Raw genomic sequence first — 12,210 nt, 5'->3', positions numbered from 1 at the left:
CGAGGTGGAAATGGGTCGGGTCTGAAAGTGTTTTCCTCCCGTTCCTCTTATTTTATTTATGTCTTCGGTATTTATTTACGAGTTGGTTTCATTCAGTGCCAGGGCGTTTCAGGTAAGCAAGTCGCTATCTGTCCATGCACTTACTTTCCTGTCATCCCTTACTTCACTTTCTGACTTTCTCGAGTTCCGTTTGGGTTTTGTTTACACTTGTCCTGGCCACAAATAAATAAATCAACAATTTATTTATGTATCGGCTTAGTCATTTTTGCATGTGCCAAAAGCGAAAGTGAAACTGATGACGGATAATTGGGCATGGAGAAAGCAAATTGACATTTGTTTTCACTTATAGCCAGCCTATGAGCATATCTGAGCATATATATTATATATACATATACATATGCATATATGAAATACAGAAATTGTTTTTCTACATTCAATATGTGTTTTCTTTCCATAAGAAGTAGCCGCACAGATGGAAATTTATATTTTTTTATTCAAATCCTTTCGGTATGAATATATACTATATACAATATTTTTGTAGAACCTAAAAATGCTGTAGTTTATATCTGTACTTTTTTTAACCTCAATCATTGAGCTTTAAACTTGACATTGAGTATACCAGGATATTTTTGAAAGCGATAAAAGGGATGACTTTAGTTTCATACTGAAATAATTTTAATAAAAACTTAATAAATGTTTGTAATTTCAGAGATACACTTCAAAGTGCCAGAATGATTCCTTGTTTGTGCAACAACCCCTTCCATCATCGCGTATCCAGTTTCTAATGCTGTAACCACCATTTGCCCCCAAACTCTATATGCTTTAGCCATTTGTTGGTATATGGTAAATGTTTATAAAAAAATGTGCAGCCATTTGAACTTGACTGACGACAGCATGTGGATTATGATGATGATGATGGTGGGGTGGGATTATTATGATGCCGCCCACAGCGCTCCATATTTATATTTATTGTTTACATTTGGAAAAGCCCCACTTTTTTTTAAAAAGCATGACTAAGCAGCGATCCCTTTAAAAGGAACACACACATGCCAAATGCTCTAGACAGGCAGCGATGCCGAAGAAATATGAGCAATAAGTGGGTAGCTTTCGACTGGCTTTGGCACCAGAAGCTCATAGCCAAATGCTGTGAAAGGGTTCGCAGCACACACCTTACACAAGTCAACTCAAACTGGAAAAAAAAGGAGACTTGTAAGCGGAAATGCTGTTGAACATGGCTGCCAGTTGTTGTTCATCTTTTTTATTTGCTGGCTAAAATAAACATGAACAGGGACAAAAAGAGGAAAGTCCCTCTAAATCTGTTCCGAGTATATATGTATGTATGGATGTGGAATACATATGAATTAAACACTATCTGCACCGAAAGATGGCTAAAGGAGATTTTTTTTATAAATTCCTACATTTAGAAATTTCTCTAGATTCGTTGTATGTGTTGCAAAACGGGCGTTTGTTTGGTTGAAGTTAAAATTTTTTTCTGGGTGGTTGCAAGCGTTTTCGACCCTGCAAAGTGATCAAAACCCCTTGTAAATTAAAATTTTTTTTATTAAATCTATCTGTTATTCAGAAAATAGCAGACTTCTTTTTGATCCTCCTACTTTTCTAGAAAAGGTAGCCCATCTGTAATGAATATCCTTTTCCACTTTGCATGCTATGAATATAATCTAAGAAAATGTTTCCATTTGCCCCATATTATCCAAACTAAGCCTGTGGCTAATGCCTATACTGGTCCTTAGGGGTCCTGCCAATCATTTTGGCCACGCCTATCAAGCATTTCAAATCTTTGGGACAATTTTCCGTTACTCGCCAAAGCCGTTTTTCCCATGAATTAGCCAAGGTCGAGAAAAACTCCTGAGGCTTGCATTAATTTAATGAGGTTCCTTCTGCCTTTGATTTGCCTGCGGATTTTCTTTTTTTTCGACCATTCCAATTTCATTTTTGGTTCGAGTGTCGGCAGACGTTGAAGGAAATGAAACGTTTCAACGCCTTTTCACTGGCTTTTCTTGCCGGCTTTCCTTTCCTTTGCCTTCATTTGCCAACCGCCTGCGGTCAGAACGTCACAACTCAACTGGAATAAGTGAAGTTGTCAGTTGGCTGTTTTAGTTGTTGTTCCTGGGATTCCTTAAGCTGTTTGACTGTCATGTCAGTTGTTTTGCATAATGCTCTGGACTCGATTGAGCATTTGATTTGACATGTATCCAATTTGGCGTGTGTGGGAAAATTAGGTTGTACAGATTGGTTCGAAGATTAAGTTTATCAGTGCCCGATTTGCCAAGGGTCTTCAAAATATGTATGCAACCTTTTCTGCCATTCTTATATTTGGGATTATATCAGAAATATGATAAACTAGCAAAATCAAAAATATACTGCCAAGGAATCTTTTAATGTTGGTATGCTTAATAAAAAGTCAAGTACATTTTTAAGCCTTTGAATTGCAATAATTGTAAGTAGCAGAATTTAAGTTTTATTAGGCATTATTTACAGGCTATTGCTTAAGTCAGTTTAATTGGGCTTAATAATACTGTAATATCTAAATTCCATTTTCTCTATAGATGACCTAACCTCTTAACTAAATTACCATTTATCAAATCAGCTCCGAAAATATACAGGGAAATAGATAACAATATAAAGTCATAAAAAGGAAAACTCACAATAAGCTAAGCGAATTGAGAATGGTCGGCAAGAGGAAAATGGGAGGCAAACAAAAAATCAAAAAAAAAATCAAATCATTGCAGAGCTGAAATCATCGCTTATGAGCGGGATAAATGCATTGCAATGGATTGCCAGATGCTTGTCGTCCTGTTTAGCGGGCACTTTCCGGCACATAAAGCACATGAAATTATTATGATCGAAAATCAATGACAAAGAAAACTGACAAAATCAGCAGAATGTGACTAAATCGCACAATTGCTGAGGGAGCGGAGTGAATGAAAGGAGCTTTTTACTAGCGATCCCTAAATGGGGCTTAAAGGACGCTTGACCCTCCCCCAAGCACTGTTCCCATTTTAAGAGACGCACAAATGTGTAAAGCAGATAAAAACGTGCTTATGAAAAGGTCCCAGAAGGCATAGATATAGTTTATGCGATGAAAGCCAGCCCCATGGTCCCCAAAATAAAGCTACTGGCCAGGAAGCAAGGAAGTGGGAAGACTGGCAAAGAGCTCAAAGTTTGTTTGCGTTTTTCCTCAAATGAGGAAGTAATTTAACCCGTTTCCATTAACAAAAGTTTACTTTCATGTCTGCAACTTTGGACAGGTGCAAGTGTTTTTCCTGTGGCCTTTAAGGCAAACAAGTCGAAAGGCAACAGAAAGTGTCGTAGAAACATCAAGTGACATCAACCGAGATAGCAGCAACAGCATATCAATATTGCAGCTGGCACTAATGGCAACTTTAAAAGCAGATGCACTAAACTTATCGTCGATAAAAAAATACTTAAAAATAAAAATGCAGATCGTTGAAAAGTTGTACACTAAAAAATTATCTTAGTTAAATATTTATGTTTTGATAAATTAATTTATTAATTTTATAACAAAGTTATTTAACTATGAAAACTAGTTAGCCTAAACTAACATCATATATTTATTATTTGTTATGTACTTATACTTCCACATTAAGTATTGTTTTTATTTCAAATTTATCTGATAAGGCATTTATAATTTTTTAGTAACGCAATAAATTGTTGAGTAACTATTAATGGCTGTGCTTTGAATTTTTCAAATATGGAGTTAATTAATCCTATATATAGTAACCATTCCTCCCTAACATAACTATTTTTGGAAAGTAAATTTGAACAAAATCAGAATCCTAGCGGTCTGTCATGTGGCATCTTTTGTTCCACTGAAACCAGTGCCAATGTCATTTTGCTAAGCACTTATGAAGGTCAATTGAAACCAGAGTCCAGTACACTCATTCAGAAAAGCAATAATAATATTAACAAGATGCTGCAAAAACAGACAAACCAGCTAAATAGACAACCGCAACAGTGAGACCAAAAGCCAAATGTACAATATTTTTCTAAAAAGCAGCAACAGAAGTGACAACGAAAATGGAAAAAATACAGAAACTTATAAACATGTTGACAAATTTTGTCTCTGCTCGTTTTACTCGCATTTTATTGTTTTTCCTTTTTTCTAGTTCGGCTCTTTTAAACGCATGTCATGTGAAAAAATGCACTGAAGAACAAAACTTGAAACTGGCGGAACGAATGCGAAAAAAGTAGTGGGCGGCCAAAAGGGGAGCCCCACTAAAAAAGACTTAGTACAAGCAGCTGAAATAGCACGGAATTCAGGAGCAGCTGCGTTTGATGTCTTTACCCAGAAGGCTGGAGGCGCTGGGCGGGAAGGAGGTTTTGACATTGCATTGCCCTTACGTCATAAATATTATATATAGTATACTTTATAGTATAGTATACACAAGGAGAAGGAGTCCACAAAGCTGGGTAATGCTAAGTAAAAAAACTGAAAATATTTCGGCATAGCGAGATCTGAATTATTTTCGTTTCACGAAAAAGAACATGAAAAAACTTATTTTGTACTTATAAAATGTATAAATTCTTTTTGTAAATTCCTATCTTAATTTAAATTGCTTAAAAATTTAATGGTACATTTAATATATAAATATATATAAAATAAACAGTTAGCCAAGCAATTGTTTTGGTTGAAACTAGTCTGGATGCTTTTAAGCTACCTTACTATAAAGATTAAATGTATGGTATATTTAATTTTATAACGACATATCCATTCGACAGCTGAATAATACAATTACAAGTTACATATATGCAAATTACATGTGGTTCAAAGGACTCCAAATATATATTTAAGTAAAAAGCATGAAAGAGTCTTCGTTAGACGACAGCTTCAGTGTCGCCATCGTCGCTGTCGCCGTGTCAACTGCAGTTTGCATATAAATTAGTGTAATTAAATGTCGAACAAGCAATGCTATAAAATTACAATAACAAAACTGTGGTTAATTGTGCTTTTGATGCTTTGACAATAAGTATAAAGTAAGGGGAGGGAGAGAAGCCAAAAGTAAGAGTGTGGCTATAAAACGTAATGACTCAACTTTATGGTACTTCAACTGCAGCACCACCACAACTCAAGTGCAGTCGTCGCTTTGGCAAAAAGTTTTTTAAAACGAAAGAATGAGGATCAATCGTGAAAAATTACTTTATTTCAGCCTTGAACAACTTTTTTGATTTAGAGATAAGGTAAATAATTTTCCGAAAACTGCAGTTACTAATATGTTTTTATTGTTTGATTTTATTAAATGTTTTTTTTTTTTAACCAAATGGACACATAATAGAGAGATGTATATATCTATAGTTTTTCTTAAAAATGGCATCCTAAAACCCCTTTTCTCAATTAAAGAAAATATTTATTTAAAATTTCTTTAAAGCCGAAATTCAATGTTTCGAAGTACCCAACATTGGTATTAATTTCTCCACTTTTCGCACGTTTCAAACTTTGGCGACCATTAAATGCAGAAGCTGCCTTTAGGGACAGAAGACTGGCTTGTTTGCAACAGCTTCTTGGCACTTTTAAAAGGATTTTCCAACGTCAGTGTGTAGAAGGCAAGCAAAATTAAAATGGAAGCGCAAATTTGTTTCTGTTTGAAGGCAACTCTTTGGCGTTTGACTTTTGGGCCACGCCCCTGGACGCCCACTGGGAAATGCAAATGAATCTGCCCAAACAGTTTACAAAAATGCACGCCCTTCTGGATGCCACGCCCCTTGCTCTGGGTTTTAGACAAACCATTTTTGTTCACTTTGTCGGTATTTAGTTCTTTGCCTTGTGTAGGGAATAAAATGCAGATATATATATATAGATTTGAGTAATGAGAAAAGTTGGAATTGAGGGCACCGAGGATTATTCATTAGCAGTGGCTGTGGCTCGGTTTTCAGTTGTTTTATGATTGTTTTTTGGAGTTCCCTTGCATCGCTAATTGCTGAATTAATTTACTTATTTAGATCACAACTTATTCAGCAAAGTTAACCATAAATGTAAATCATTACAATGTGTTTTTCTTATAATGGTTATGCGGTAAATAATAATTAAAAGCGTTGCAAATCATTTTAAACAACGCAGTAATTTATATACAAAACTATAATACCCTCTGCCAGGGTATAATTTATAATTCAGATTTTAAAATAACACTTTCAGAAACGGCCTTTAAAATATTAAATTTAATTTAAATGAAATGAGCCCACATTACATTAAAACTATTCTAAAATAAAAGGTGCACAATTAAATATATTATTACTTGTTGCCCTTTTAACAACTACGAAAATATGTTCAATTAACTAATTATTTTTGCCACCTTGTTTCATTAAATATGTAAACAATTAAGAGTTACATAGCTTTGTCCATTTAGATTATTGTTTTTTTTTCATTGCGGCCCATGATGACAGGCCAATAACATTGTTATTCCACTTTGTCATTGGGAGAAAACAATCGGCACATAATAAAGAAAGCTAATATAAGTCATTTGAGCTGGAGTTTGAGGGTTCGTGTTGACTGTTTCTTTACGTGGCGATTAAATAACAATTTCATGAGACCATCAGGAAGTTACATTTGTTTAAATATCTATTAATTTCGTAAGTCATTAATATTTATTGTCGATGCCTGGTGGAACCATGTGGCTCTTATTTATTTTTTTATTCTTTACTGACGAGTATGTTTAACACCAGGGTAAACTCTGCCGGGAAATGAATAAGCAGCTAATAAGCCTTAAGAACACAAGCAGACTACCAGCACAAATGCACAAACACTCACGCCCATACGTTCGTATACACACATATGGCCTTTGCTAGGTTTATTATTTTCCCATCTCCTTACATTTTTTCATTCCTTGTCAGCTGGTAGGGCATTATCATCGGCCATCGAGAGCTATGATTGATGTGGAAAAGCGAATAAAGGCTGCCATATACTTAATCCAAGCAAACTAGGTTTTCTTTAATTAAAGGGCTACGATTTAACTTTATACGGGAAACAGTGACTTGAGAAGATTTTCTGTTATTCATTATTATGACATGAGTTTGCATTTGTAAATTTGTTTAGTAAGGAATTAAACCAAGCAAAAAATTAAGGTCCCACTTAACTGTTGCATAAAGTCACTCAATCATGATGTTAAATCTTACGGAAACTTAGAAAATAGCCATTGTAACGGGACAAGATGGCAAAGAACATTTGCCACTAAATTACTATGTACGTTTAAATATCTATTTACCGACTCAGATATGACCAATAAGTTATAAAGCCTGTTTCTACAAATTTTCAACTTGTTAACTTCAATTAAATAATTATTTTCAATTAAAGCTCCCCCTTTTTCTAATTTTGCCATCAAACAATTATCAACTGTAGCCACTAGCGATTCTCAATTGATGACAGGCAGAATGACTTAATGCGATTAAAATGAAATTTATGGAACGTTGGGAATTAATCTTGAATTTTGCAAATAAAGTGAATTATTCGTGTCAGATATTATTGCATTAGTTTGATTGCAACTGGTTATATTAAATGCGGTAAATTTGGAATAATCATAAAAGAAGCATATTGTTTGATTTTAAAAGGTATAATTCGGATCATTGGTATGCAAAATTATACTAAAGATTGAGTCTGGTGGTTCAATGTTTTCTCCAGGATCACAGCCCTGAATATTTATTTTAGTCTCAAGTGGAAAAGAAGGTGAACGAACGCATACACACAAGCTCGCTAAAATCCATCAATATTTATGCAAAGCATTTGTAACATGCTTTCTCGCCAAGTCTAAGACTTAAAGCCATTTAATTTTATTACACTTTGCGGACTTTAAGGGACCATCGAGTGGCTAAAAGGTCTCCTCTTCTGCAACCCCAAAAACTCATCGAGTAAATAATTTAACGGATTCAATTATGTACAATAATTTGGCATATACTCCATCCAAATTATATATACCTATGTATCCTGGGGCCTGGGCTAAATTTAAATCTCTTGAGGGGTGGTTGAGGCTCTCATTTTGATAATACATTTGATGATGATTCCATACTTAGGGTAGCTGCTTGAATTGGGTTAGTTGTCTATTTTTGTGAATATGAAAAAATGGTTGTGGGCTGTTTAAACCCTGACCTGGAGAAAAGAGCTGGAGTTTTATAAGATAACTTCATCGAATAAACCTACAATTACGATGTATATTAATATTAATATAACTTTGTTATACAACAATTGCTGTTAGTGGCCTGCTTTATCGATTGCATAAGATGAGAGTCATCGAAAAACTCATCACTTTTCTTATTTCTATTAACTTACCTCCTTTACCCGAAGCTCAATTCATGACTCTGACTTTTCGTTGCCTTCTTTAAAGTCAAAGACAGCTTTTCTTCCTTTTATATTTTTTCGTATCGTTTTATTTATTTGATTTCTTTGTGTTAGTTATCACTGCCTTTGTTATTTTCACTCTATTATATTCTTCCACTTCCAACGTTTTTTTTATTGTTTTGGGCTATTCAATTTGGTGTGGAGCTGCTTACTTCTATGGGTACACAAATATTTGAATACATTTTGGAAATGGTATTTACCATTGTCAACCTTTTAAATGTGTGTGGGCGTAGATTTGGCTCGTTACTGTTGAAATTGGCATTATTTCAAGTTATGTTTTGTTTGCTTATTGAGTTTATGCGTAATTTGTGCTGAGTTTATTATTGGCTTAAAATTCATAGAAGTGTAACAAATATTTGTAGATTGTGTCAACTTTTTTTTAAGAGAACAAATTTCTTTTATAAAAAACTTTTAGACTTCTGGCTGATAAATAAATATATCTCCAAATATTTTACATTGTTAAAATTTACACTTTACAATTTACATTCATTGTTTTAAGTTGTTTAATCTTTACAAATATCGAGCGACATTTTGTATAACCATTGTTTTTGTGGCGGCTTTCCGAACGCTATTTACAATAAAAATTAAACACTGAAAGACAGTTTTAAAAGTTCACTCCAGTTGGTCTGGTTACAACCGATTCATAACTAAGATGTTTTATTTAAGAATTCTTCCCAGTCAAAAATCACATTCCTGCACTTTACAGGTAGTTTGCAATTAATTGCAAATGCCAGCATTTCTTAACTAAGCATCAGTGGAGCTGAGCACATATTATCGTTAATAATGAATGGAACTGAAAGTTTCGCACAGCCGACAAGGACAACGGAGAAAAGTTGGGCAAAAACTTTCTGATAGAGCAAAAAACTTTTAAATACACTCAAAATTTGCCAGCGGCAAAGCTCGCGAGGAATTTATTTGCTGGTTAGTACTTTGTAAATTGCCAGCAGCTGAGCTGATATATTTATGAATATAGCCGTGAACTGTCGCTAATTAAAAACCTAATTGAAGCTGCCGAGGAACCTGTTGCCGCCTCATTAGTGCGGAAATTTTCATCGGTTTGCCCGTCGGCAGCAAAGTTAATTACAATTTTTCATGGCTTCGGCCGTGGTGTGAGTGGGATGTAAATTTTATATCTCAACAAATTGAAAACAGCGCATTAAACGCAATAAGACAAAAAAAAAAAAAATAAGAAAAAGGCAAAATAACACTGAAGGAGAAATGGAACAAAAATGCAAAGCAATTTGTAGTAAATAAAAAGCGGAATGCTGAAATGGCGCCCAAATACGCAACTCAAACAGGAAGACAAACTTTTCACGCCCCCACAACAAACTCCCCTATATTATACACGCGTATGTATATACACTCACCCAGGGCCAATCCACACAGATGGGGCCAATACATTGACGCGGTAGTCGGGGGACTTTGATTTTCATGACCAAGTGAAAGCAAGACGTGAATAAGAAGACGAACAAATGCTGGCAAAACCAGTAAAAACACTTTCTTTTTTGGCATCCAGAATTTTGAATGCTCTTAAAAACAGTGAAGTTTGTTATAGGGAAAATTACAAGGACTTCCGCTGCGGTAAAAGCAAAAAAAAACTTTTCAAAAAATTGAACTATTGAGGAAGATAACTTCTTTCTATAATATGTGGTATAAAACACAATTGTTTATAATAAATTTAATTTAACCCTTATGGAAATGAATTCTTTAAAATGAGCTACAGTTGGTCACCATTATCCAAAAAGAGGGGTTCATAAAATGGCTTTGTTGATATAGTTTTTGGGGTCTCATTATTCAACATTATTTTTGTTTTAGAAGTTTTATTATAAAAAGTATATAAAAATCCTTTAAACCTTTTAAAAACACACTTAAAATTAAAATAAAATGTTTTTTCTCAATTATATTTTTAAAAATCATCACCCCAATGTATTTGAATTTATTCAATAAAGAAATTGAAACTTTGAGTAAGGCCAATGAAAGTAAAAACTTATATTTCGAACATGTGATCCTAGACTTTAATGCAAAGCTTGCGAAATTCTTGAGTTCAACAGAGCGCCCCAAAACAACCTGTAAATAAAAGTCAGAGTCAGACACACCGTTTCTGTCTATGTGGAATTTATGTATTTCTTATTTTTTCTGCTGTTTAACTTCTTGTTTTTTGGGCAGACGCCCACACGGCGCCAAACTGCGCAGTCTGCTCTTCTTGGTTATTCAACAGAGGTCGTATCAAAACAATTTTTTTTTATTCCTATTTGCTTAAATTGTATTAGTTTTAGCTTGGGTACTTGTTTAATATTTACACTAGCTAACCTTTCTTTTTGCCGATTTTTTTTTTGGTTTTTCAAGGTTTAAGTTTAAGAACGTATAAAAATTTAATTTTTTGTTATTTTGGTTTCTTTAGTTCTTAAACATTGGGTTTCAAAGCGCCGCACAGAAACTTTCGTTTTCCTTAACAACAACACAAGCCACTGAGGCTGACACCCACTCACTCACTCTCGCATACATAGGCTCTCTTAAAACGTCATTCCGCTAGGGCACAACCGACACACTCGAAACTCCGCCACGAACTGTCCCGTTATCCGTGGCTCCTGCTGAAGGAAAAGTTGGTCTCGTGCTTTTTCGCTCTCTCGTCATCTTTTTCCCCCCGGCAGCCCTCGCCCTCTCTCTCTCGCTCGTCTGTTATCAGTTTGATTTGATTTCGCCACGCAGTCCTCGCACAATTTGCCTGCGCTTGGCCAAGGGTGACTGCGTTCTCAAGGATGTTGGCAAATTCACCACACTTGTCGCTCGGCTCTCTCTCTTGCTCTTTTTTGCTGCCACCTGTCTCTGTTTGGCGATTCTGTCTCGCTCGGACAGACACCTGTAGTGTGAAAGCTTTCGATTTGTGTCAGTGTTGTCATGATAATGTCAAAAATTTGCATACATCAATTTACATCCTTAATCCTGAACGCTACTTACAAATAAAACTAAATACTCCAACATTCTTATTAAAAAAAAACATGTTTATAATTGTTTCAAGATACAATGGACAATTCAAATATCTAAAATTAGCGTAGCTACATTCTCAATTGAACGTTAGAAACAAATATTTTTTATCAATTTTAAATTTCTATATTTTTATTTTAATAATATAAATTAAGATAAAATATTACAAAATTAAGATCGGGAGACTTTTATCATACAGTGTAGTGATAAATCGCCATAGCCTCACTGTTTTGTTTTAAATAAATAATATTTAATTTTTGCAATGGCTTTCCGTTGCTTACTTTCTTGTTTTAAAATTATTTAATAATATCTAAAATAAATGTTACAAGCACATCACTATAAAATTTAATATTAGTTATCTTATAAATTAAGAATATTTCTATTTCACCACATGTAAATCAAATACTACCGAATTCTTTAAAACTAACCGAATAAAAAATGTGTTAATTTAGGTCGATACAGAAGCTGACCCCAAACGATTTATAAATAAAATTCAGTCAACACTTTTAAATGGTGGACCCACTGGGAGGTCGTTTGATGAATTTTCCCCAAAAAACCATTACATTTTTAGTCTCAATTACTCAACAATAGCAACAACCTGTTGGCATTTGTCTGCTTGTTTCTTTTCTTCCCCTCTATATTTCCTGCATAGCCACTGCATCAAGCGATTCAGTATAAAACTCACTTCCGACCAAATGAACCCTTAAAAGTGCTGTGACATTTCACATTGCCTTGATGGGGTCACGTGGCTGATGCTGTACTCTTCACATAAAAAAAAAATTATTCGATATGGATACCCTAAAAACTCGAAAATGTCTTCCATTATAAAGGAACAAACAAATGGGCTTATAGATAAATTA

Source organism: Drosophila elegans, unplaced genomic scaffold (genome assembly GCF_018152505.1).
Source record: "Drosophila elegans isolate 14027-0461.03 unplaced genomic scaffold, ASM1815250v1 contig_814, whole genome shotgun sequence".
In the NCBI taxonomy this organism is placed as follows: Eukaryota; Metazoa; Arthropoda; class Insecta; order Diptera; family Drosophilidae; genus Drosophila; species Drosophila elegans.
This window is presented reverse-complemented; position numbering follows the sequence as displayed.